Source organism: Diadema antillarum, unplaced genomic scaffold, assembly GCF_040938485.1.
Source record: "Diadema antillarum isolate AM-2024a unplaced genomic scaffold, OU_Dant_1.0 seq00000343_RagTag, whole genome shotgun sequence".
Classification (NCBI taxonomy): domain Eukaryota; kingdom Metazoa; phylum Echinodermata; class Echinoidea; order Diadematoida; family Diadematidae; genus Diadema; species Diadema antillarum.
Window position 1 is genome coordinate 426,023 of NW_027271355.1, and position 11,069 is coordinate 437,091.

Below are 11,069 nucleotides of genomic sequence, written 5' to 3' on the forward strand. Positions count from 1 at the left end.
AAAACCAAACATGTTAACACGATAGAAAGTTGGCTCTGATATCTCCAAGTAGAATGGGAAGTACCACTCAATCATCATCAACTGCTACAGTGAAACCCAGTTATAACGAGGTACATGGGACCGCCAATGTTACCTTGTTATAACCTGTACCTCATTATAACTATACATTAAAAAGAAAGAAAAAAATAAGCACAGAGTCATACAATTTTCTGTACTCTAATCAAAAAAACTTAAGAACAATTTTTGCGTTGGTATTACACAAGTACCCGTATGGATCATTACTATTGAGAGAGAGTATAAAAAGGAATTATTTGTGAATTGATGCAAAAAAAAAGAAGACAAAAAAAAGTAGGGGTTGAAATGCGTTCTATACTTTTCTTCCGAAAATCTCTTCGCATGTACAACGTACTGCGTTCTTGAGAAGTTCTCGGCAGGGTGATATTCATGATGCTCTTTACACCTATCTCCCACCAATCTCTTCCTCAAAATCGGATTAAACCACTCTGAAAGAGTGACATTTTTTCGTTTGTAAAATACAGCATAAAATGATATACAAAAATCATATTGTATATACAGTGTAATGCGTCACTTAAGTTTTAATTGTTTTTTTCTTCCAAACATCGGTGCAAATAGAGTAACATTTACGCAAAGCGAGACTGCGATGATTTCATGAATGATTTCAGCTGTAATCTCATAAATGCGTCGTTTTATGAAGTTTGTGCGCGAAGAGGTTGAAAATGCGTTCTTTATTTTCTCCCGGAAATTTCTCTGCATTTTGTACATCCATTCTCGAAAGATACATGACAGAATTGAATTTGGGAGATTGTGATCCTTTTTATGCATAATAAATACCTCATGTTAATAGACCATTCTATAAGAATGAAAGTCTTCACTGTGAAATGCAGTGTTAAATTTTGATAAACAAAATCAGATCTATTAAAACTGTTAAATGCGTTAATGTTACTTTTTCTGAACACTGGCTCGAGTAGATTAACATGTGTTACGATACTCATCATGACTAATTACCTGGCAGAATTGTGATGATTTCATTTATTATTTCGGATTTTTATGTGCTGTACACACAAGTGTTGACATGTTAGCATGTGTTACGTTACTCATGACGACTAACCTAAAACCCAGGATCCTAGTAGCTTTCTCCTTTATATTGTACGCTAGTCCCCAGTAGCAGCAGGAATTTATAACAAACTTGACGTCTGCGCTTTGATATCACAGCATCTGGGATTGCTGCATTAGGCCCTAGGTCCTATGTATTGAGCTGCCCTCGACACACACAGAACCATGCTATCCACGCTCATATCAATCACTCGACTATAATGATTGGGCCTACTACGTATCACTTGTTCAAAGACAAGTCAACATGTTCATACAATTAGGCAAAATTTACCTTACATGGACTACTCTGGCTTATAAAAAGCAATTCAGTGGAGATCTGAATTACCGTAATTCACATTCACAAAAATAAATAATGGCTAGGAAAATCAAACTTACTCTGTACTTATTTTGGGCAATTTGGCATGATTCCCACGATGAATCACAGCCCACGATGCCTCATTAACGGCAACAAATGCTTGTCTGTGTAGGCATCGCGATGAAAATGCGTTAAGAAAGTAATATGCGCATGCGCGCTGTGCTGACCCTCGAGAGACTAATAGCCAATTGCTTGTCTTGATTTCCATCACGTGCGCATCTTAACCAATGGTAATGAAGAACAGTTTTGATGAGATATTCGCTTCAAATCATACATTCAGTTTGATTTGGTATCAATTGGTACTAGCCACATGATTATAAACCGTGATGATTAGTTTCTATTCCTTATAATATCATAAGGCTATCTAATAAAAAAAGAATGATTACATTGTTTTTAGAGTGTGTACTTGTTTGATGTGTGGTCATATGCTATGATTTTGGTTTGAAGAAAACATAGAGCTTTGAAGAGGTCACGCATCAAGGGTGTAGATTTGCCTCCAAACATGCACCAAACATTCATGAGAATGTCTCAAATTGTACGCAAACAGTTATTGCAGTTATGTCGCGAGATGTTCTCCAAAGTTTTGGGGACTGTTTGGGGTTTCATGAAAATTTTGCAAGCATCGCGCACTTCTTGCAAAACGAGGCTTTAAAGACATTTTCTAAAACAAATCACAAGCAAATCACAACCCAGTGTGCGCTGCAAAAAAGATTCGCAAAAGAAAGAAAAAAATTATTTGAAATTCTTACTGAAGTAAAAATTACATCCGCGAACAATAAAGACGACGCTTCCGAACCCCCGCGGTCATTTGGCGATCTTTTGCAAACTAGAATACGAATGTTGGATTTTGCCAATCGCGTTGTAACCATGTCAAAAACTCACATTACATATGCAACGCATTTCAATTATCGCAGTCCAATAGAGCTTCACGATTCTTTTTTAAAACTCAAACAAAACAAAAGCACTTAATACAACATATTGCTACCGTTTGCTGTCATTTAACAGTCTTTATTAAAAAATATAAAAAGACATTGTATTATGAAAATTTATCAGGAAATTTAAGTCGAAGAAATGTTTTTGCCATACCCAATAGAATCAACTTATAGGTGAGGTTGACTGTACTTACAGTATGCACTCAGGAGGTAAACTGGGGACAGCCAAAAGCAGAAATTCGTTTTCTTTATTGAAAACATGCCATGGCTAGTTACTATTCCCCACTTGTATGCTCTGACACTGTTCAATGTATACACGCCCTGTCGTATCTGACATGAGCCTTTTTCAAAAAGGTTTTTTCTTTTTTTAAATCACAGATCTTGTTTCACTATCCATGCAATATTGTAGATCAGAGTGACACTACACGACAGCATGTCCTACATGTACAATGTATAAGAGTGCTGCTGTACCAAAGATATTTATGTACAGTGGACTCCCATTATAACGAAGTCCTGGGGACCGGCAGTTTTCTTTCGTTATATCAAAATTTTGTTATAATCGAACAGATAAACAGTAGGTCAGAGTGAATAGTGTTGCGGCCTGAATTTTTACTTCGTTGTTACCGGAATTTCGTTATAACAGTGTTCGTTATACGGGAGTGCACTGTATTAACTTTAACAGACAATAGTATTGCTGTTTTATGCATATTGAGTATACTTACTGATCCATCCGAGATTATATCTGCCACATCTGAACCATTTGAGTCTAGACAAAGAGAGAGAGAGAGAAAAAAAAAGAGAAAGGACATGGCATTATGCATGTTATTTAATTTTTAAACACAAGAACCAGGGGCCTGTTTCACTAGCATGGGTAACTGATCCAACCCAAGACCGATCTCAATTCGGGGATTGATACCATCCTGGGAACAACTCATGTGACCCATTTCACAAAATCGATCTTTAACTGGGAACAATATATAATTGAGTTTGACCGATTTACTAATAGTGAATGAGGCTGTGATCAGTAGTGCTGCTGAATGAGTGAACAAGGCACTGACAACCAAGTAGAAGGTATGTTCAGGAAACATTGAAATTACTATTTCGAGCATAATATGCATGTTCCCCCGCCATGACTTTTGTTAGTCACATTAATATCACAGAAACATGCGAGTTATGCCGAGTCGAGGGGAAGGTGCATTCCTATGTCTTTTGTAAAACGTATCAATACTTAAGCACTGATTGACAAATGAGATCACAAGAATATTGGTTTTGAAGGTTTATTTATTTATTCATTTTTTGGTGGGCTGTCAAATGAGCAACCTTTTTTTATTTTGTTATTTACTCTGCTACTTTGACATATAATCATTCAAATCCAAAAAAAAAAAATCTGAAGAAAAATAAAATAAAAATTATTCAAAAATATATGGAATGTTTTTAGATATTCATTTCACTGCCAAATTAATGATTAGAGTATCATGAATCAACACAAATCAACACGCATAATTTGTATGTCATAGAACCTTTTACATTGAAAAGACTAGTGTCTTTTATGCGAGGCTTGAAAGAGGGAGTGTCTAAATTGAGTTGTCCCAAGTTGTATTGTGTACATTTCTGCCATGAATTTGAATTGAATTTGAATAATTTTTTTTTCAGTTGTAAGAGAAGAGAGTAGTAACTGTGTATAGAAGATCTAAATTAAAAATTATATTGGTGTCGATTTTCATACTTTATATCATGACATCCATTACTGTATGTGATTGTAACACACCCAGCTGTGAATAATTTGCCCTTCATGTGTGAATGTGATGCAGTGGTGTTGAAACACTTATGTACATACTTTCAGATAATGTGAAGAGTGTGCATTTACTCTACAACTATTTTTTTTTTATGTGACATTTTGACATTCAACCAACATTGTTTGGTTGAATTGATTAAACAAATCATTAACTAAAACCACATAGAATTGTTGGTTAAAATTCCTCTACCCTCAAGACAGCTGGCATGTTCACCTGTCAGATGATGGTTTATGACACTTTATTACTGCGATTGTATGTATCCTTCTCAACTTGGGTCTGATCTGAATCAATTCCAACTTTGGATTCAATACCTGGTTCTGTATAGTTCCCAAGAGGCTCATTGAAACAGTTACTAATTTTTTGGGATAGATCGATCCCACAGCTGTCCCTGAGATCAGTTGAATTGAACTTAGGAATAATCCCAGAGCTTAGACAATAAACAGGCCCCAGGATGCTTTCATCTTATAGATACTACAGTGTACTCTAAATTGTAGGATGCCTTTGAAAGCATGCACTTCAGATGTTAAAGAGGTGCAAAATTATCATAGCCATGAAAACAAAATACATCAGGTCACAATAACAGGAATGAGGGCTAAATATTGTCAACTAGTAATGGAATACACTGTGTTTTCCAGTTATCTGTAGCTATGGAAGGATTTCCATCAGATTTGAGACTTCATGTGAAATGCACTTTGTATTTTATTGCTAAACATGCATAACATTATCTCTGAGAATACTGAAATATATAGAAAGTTGCTGAATTAGGCTGCATTCACATAGAAGTATTCGGTATTCGGTATTCGCTATGCGCCGTCAAGTCGACCCAGTACACCATCACCCACACCATCAACTCCCTACTTCTTCCTCCTACACAATCATCCCAGCAATAACAATTTCTAAACTGCATCAGAATGTCAGTCTACATGCTTATTTTTGCTAAAGGGCAAATCCAGACCAAAATGCTCATCATTTAATAAACGAAAGATGGTATACGCTGCTCGAAAATCGAACAAGCTCGATTCCCACTATGCTATACTATTCGCAGCTATTCGGTATTTTCGAATAGTGCCCTCTTATGTGAAACGGTGTTAGGAAATCCTATCGTTCGATTCAAGCTATTCGCGTGCCCTCGAAAACGAGCACCGAATATCCGAATAGTATACTTCTATGTGAACGCAGCCTTATGAGCAAGTCCCCTGATTTTGGTATCCTCCCTCCCAAGAATCATTCAGTACTCTATCTCTTTAAAAAAAGAAAAAAAAGTGAACTTTCACTCCCCTTGGTAGTGACATCAAGGATCACTCGATTTGGAGTGAATTTTGAGTGAACAGAAATTTCACTCCAAAAAGAGTATAAAAGGATGAAAATATTTCTGGTCGGATATTCACTCCTTTCTCATTCTCAATTCACTCCTATCGTATTTCACTCTTTTCCAGTCATTTTTCACTCCAAAAAGAGTGAAAAAAGACGGAATATTTCTGGTCGGATATTCAGTCCTTTCTCACTCTTATTTCACTCCTTTTGTATTTCGCTCTTCTTTTTTATTCAGTTGTTTTTTACTCCTTTTTCAGAGTTTTTCCAATCCCAAGCAGAATTTCACTTGACATATTAAAGCACACACCTCTATCACAGCACTCAATGCACTAATTATTCAACCCTGGAAGAAAGTGTGAATACGGTGATGGATCTCGGAAAAATCTAGGTGGTCTGGAGACATTAAAAAAAAAAAATGCATACATTGTTACTGTTCGCATGAATACATGCATTTTGAAGCCAATGATCCACCACTGGTAGCCCAGTGTATTGCCCACTTTGTGTTCCAGTTTTGAAGTCATTCTTAGCCAAGCTGGATCAATAAATGAAACTGTGAATAGATGTTAGTTTGTAATCCAAACAGTTGTAGTTTTAATTATTTTTTTAAAGTAACATTGAGGGGGATATAAAAACATAATGCACTAAATGCTACACTGGTGACATGTAAGGAATTTTTTTAATGAGCTGATTCTCTATATTTCATACAGTGTGTGACGGCCATTGGATCACCTGAAAAAAAAAAAGGACAAATAGATCTCTCAACATAGTATAAACCTCTACTATAGAGTAGTACACCATTACAAACAGTCTTCATGTGTTGAGTTGTCTGGTTTTCCATGAATTATGGGGCCAAAACTAAATTGTACATATTTTCATCATTTAAGAACAATTGTCACCATAATTGCAAATTCCCTCTAGCTGTCATTCCCAAATGTTCTAAATACACACTTCCCTGAAAATATGCCAAATTCATAAAGCTTGTGCAAAAGTGAAAAATTTTACAAATGCCCTTCCTGAACATGTTCAATTTTTGACAAGTGAATATTGTATGTTCAATGATAAGCTACAAAAGACTTGCAAAGTAGTCACTATTATCTATATTATAATTCAAAAAAATAAAAATAAATAGGAATTGTGACTGCTTTGAAAAATTGACAGAAATACACAAATTTACAATACTGCATGGTAAATCAAGTTTGGATCCTCTGTTGTGTAACACAGGGATGCTCTACAAGTATATTGTACATTGTACAAATACCTGAACATACTGGATCAGAGAAGCGTGATTTTTAACCCTAACTAGGCCAGGCTATTTAGGAAAGGCTATTTAGGAAGATGATAGAGCCGGAGGGGTGGGGGCCCTCCCAAGAATCCCCCTCCTCCCTCCAGATCTCTGCCATCGACCATGCGATCATGACGAAAATACACAAACACATTGCCTGTGATGTAATCTAAAGAAAGGAGAAGTTGATTTTCCAATAAAAAATTGTCATGTATGCTAAATTATGCTAAATAAAGCATGAAATCAGACTATTTGCTATTCTGATGATGGAGTAAATAAAGCTCCAAACAGGCACATTTGTCTATTTGTTGATATTCTTTCTAGTGTCCTTGGTAAATGTAAGTGAAAAAAATTTGTGCGATCAAAATATTCTCAAGTGTTTCATTGTTATACATTTTTAAAGTATTTCTTTGTTTTTTGACCTTTTGTTTTTCATTGTTTTTCAATGAAATTTGTCAGAGACATTGTTCCAGCATGAAAATAATTTTGTTATTGATCAATTTCAATCACTAAAACCAAAATATCATCTTGCATTCATGAAATTTTAGTGTAAGCACAATTTGCATTGAAATTGTTCACAAATTCACATTTTTTGGCAAATTTTGGCCCGACATGCATACATGTACATATTAATATGCGCAACTTTGGAACTGTGTGCCCGGGTGTCGCAATATTTGGTGTCAAAAGATGTGGGAGACTCAATAGTAAAAAAGTCATGGAGCATCGCAGCTTTTGGCCTAACCCCCTGGCCTAGTTAGGGTTATTAAAATGGTTAAAAAACAAACAAAAAACACTAAAACATTTTAATTTTATGGTTCATTTCCAAAGAAATTTATGGGAAAAAGTATCCCAATCAATACACTCGACACAAGATGCACCATATTATCTTCTTCACCTGCAAAGGTATCACTGTACAATAGTAAACAATTGTAATCCTTCTGTTTGCCAGATGCAGAGCTGCCAACTTTTGTAGAAGCCTTTCAGTACTTTGATGGCTGAAAATCAGTAATTTGCACCTTTTTTGAGTGAAAATTAGTAATCCTTAACAGTGTTATAGAATTTATCACAGCCAATGATTTCTAAAATCAGTAATTTGCTTGTAACCTTCAGTATTCTTGTCCAATTTCAGTAGAAATTACTGAAAATCAGTACTAGTTGGCAGCTCTGCAGATGTAGCATCAATTAATGTATGCAAACTGGATTCCTTATATAGTGATTTCATGTGACATCAGGTTGTCCACCATAATGGTGGCTTCCATAGCAAAGGAGATCAATATTCATTCATGCCTGCCTCTCTAACACCGGTGTTCTTAATAAACCACAGGCTTGCCTTAGGTTTGCCATAAGTAAACATAGCTACAGCTTTTGTATGCAGGCTTGATTTCCAGTCAGTTTGGGCAATTGACTCCATTATGGTGGGCACTGTGACATCACTGGGAACGCTCTATATTGAAATATGATCGTCAGTTGCAGGTTAACTGAATAATTTGTTACCAGGTCTAAGGGAAGAGTTATCCATAAATTTGACTCGGTACACTAGTGAACTGGTCTATTTGGCTCCATCTGCTCTAACCTCATGTATTTATCAAAGCAGGCTGCAGACGTTTCTTGGAAAAGAAGTTGAACCAGTTGAGCTTTTCCACAAGTTTTTCAAAGTACATCACTTATATGGAGGTGAAAAATGCACATACATGTAGTAACTCTGGGTCCCATAACCCTAGGGATTGATGATTCCTATAAATTTTTACTGTAATTTTCCCTGATTCTTAAGAAGATGGATGCAATAATATGCATGTGCATATTATACTGCATCACTGTTAATCAAACAAAGGTGTGACAAATGTATGTCTTAACTTGATCACATCATGGAGACAGGATCTTCATCCAGGAAGCATGGATGACCATTGGAAGAAACTCCTCTTTGGCTGCTATTTGTAGCATTTTCACAACAACAACAACAATAACAAATTAACATGAGTGTTGTCTGTCAACACTAAACTTTTCTAAATATGAGACCACAAAAAAAGGTTTCATAAAAGCAAGTCAGAATTGCCTGTAGAGAAGGGGGGCTTTAATCATGCAACCTCAAATTTTTTCCTGTCAAATCTTCCTTCTGAATATTTTATGAAAATTACTTTAAAACGAATGGTCATCCAAACTTTTTGACATGTGATACATATTCATTTGATTGACATGGAAACAGTTAATGTAACTTTATATCTCCTGTAAAGTCCAGACCTCCAGCTGCAGTTGTGCAGAGACCAATGTGATAACTTGAAACTTCATAATTTCATGGAAGCAAATTATATTTATTATGCAAAAGCAAAAGCCAGTTTGGTGAAATTGGCTAATATCTTCATTGTACTGCTAACTTCTGTGCACTCCAGATTCTGAGTACAGCTGTAATTCACTTCTCGTATCATACTGTTCAAAAATATAAAGTTTGCCCACTGGGAGAAGATGAAAATGTAAAAACTTTGTGGATGATGCACAATGGGAATAGCTTACTTGAGCTAAAAATCATGAGAAGAATTAATTGCCCTCAAACTGGGATGATCTGGACGGGTACTATTTCCTAAAATGCAAAAGTGATTTGTTCCCAATATTTTTACGTACATGCCACACCTCAACAGGTCATTCAAAAGGGATTGCAAGTTCAGGTGAGATTTCAAAGTGTTTCAATTTTTCGAAAGATAAACTCTCTAGATCTGGTATAAAACATTTGTCTTCCACTATATTTGTACGTAATTATGAAGAAAAAATAGCAGTTTCAGAGAGCGCTTTGTCGCCAAAATCGGAAAAGGGCTCTTGATCTAATTTATGATAATGATATGCAGAGACGTCATAAGTACGCAACATCGACCGAGCTAAATGTCTACAGGGCGTATCAAAAAAAATGTTACACTTTTGAAAAAATTGTCTAAATTACATTTCAAAATATTTGGAAGATTTTTTCATATTTATGGATACCCAATAGTCTCATCTATCAAGTGCAATCAACAAAACCAATTTTTGTTCACGCTTGACTGAACACTGACGCTCTTTGTCCAGAGTATGAAAAATGGCTTGCGTCAAATTGAAAGAAGATGGAAAATTCAGCCAGCAGTCCAAATACACCATGTAAGTGTTCTCTTTCAAACAAATTGCTCTTTTGCTCACAGTTTTCATTATGTTATGATAGTTTAGGAATTTTCTGGTGATTTTCTGTCACGTTTTAAATGATTCCATTCTGTTATGGAAGGTTGATTAACAACATCAAGATCTTTTAAGCACAGTTATCGCAAATCATGCACAAACATATCAAACCCATATGCCAGTCACTCAGTCAAGAAGAAAAGTACAAAATTAATGCATTCTCAGATCATTCAATCAATCAATCAATCAATCAATCTATCAATCAATCAATCAATCAATCATATCAATCAATCAATCCAATCAATCAATCCAATCAATCAATCAAGCAATCAACCAAGCAAGCAAGCAATCGATCATTCATTCAATCAATCAATTAATCAATCAATCAGTCAGTCAGTCACAATTGTATGCATGTTTAAAGTGGCAGATCGACATACCCTGTAGGGAATATCACCTCCTTCCCGTGGCTTAAAGGCTCGGTTTTTTGTTTTGTTTAGGTTTTTGGTATTTTGTTCATCCAAAATGGTCACTGCTCTTTTCCCTTGTTGTTTCCACCACCAGCCCCTTTACTCATGTATTGATGGGTTGATTGATTGATTGATTGATTGATTGACTGATTGATTGATTAATTGGTCAATCAATTGATTGATTAATGGGATGAATGATTTGAATGTTCATTAATTTGGTACCACTACCACATTAATGAATAACTGGCGTATGGTATTGATGTGTCCGAGTATTGTGAAAACTGTGCTTTAAAGATCTTGGAGTAATTACATTCTCTAATTCTCACCAATTAATTTAGAAATGAAATCATTGAAATTACAATAAAGCTGACAAAAAAATCTCAGACTATCATAACATGATCAAAGCTTTAAGCAAAAGAACAATTTGCTTGAATGGGAGCACTTATTTGGACTGCTGGCTGAATTTTCCATCTTCTTTCAATTTGGCGCAAGTCATTTTTCACACTCTGCACAAAAGGCGTCAGTGTTCAGCCAAGCGTGAACAAAAATTTGTTTTGTTGATTACACTTGATAAATGAGACTATGGGGCATCCATAAATATGACAAAATCTTCCAAATATTTTGAAATGTAATTTAGACAAATTTTTCAAAAGT

The 11,069-nt window shown here is 35.5% G+C and overlaps 1 protein-coding gene across 1 annotated transcript in view; it reads left to right on the forward strand.

Moving 5' to 3' along the window:
• LOC139730915 (ergosterol biosynthetic protein 28 homolog) overlaps window positions 1-11,069 on the forward strand; it is a 62,461-nt gene that overhangs the window by 31,600 nt on the left and 19,792 nt on the right. The gene's annotated exons all lie outside the window — the stretch shown is intronic.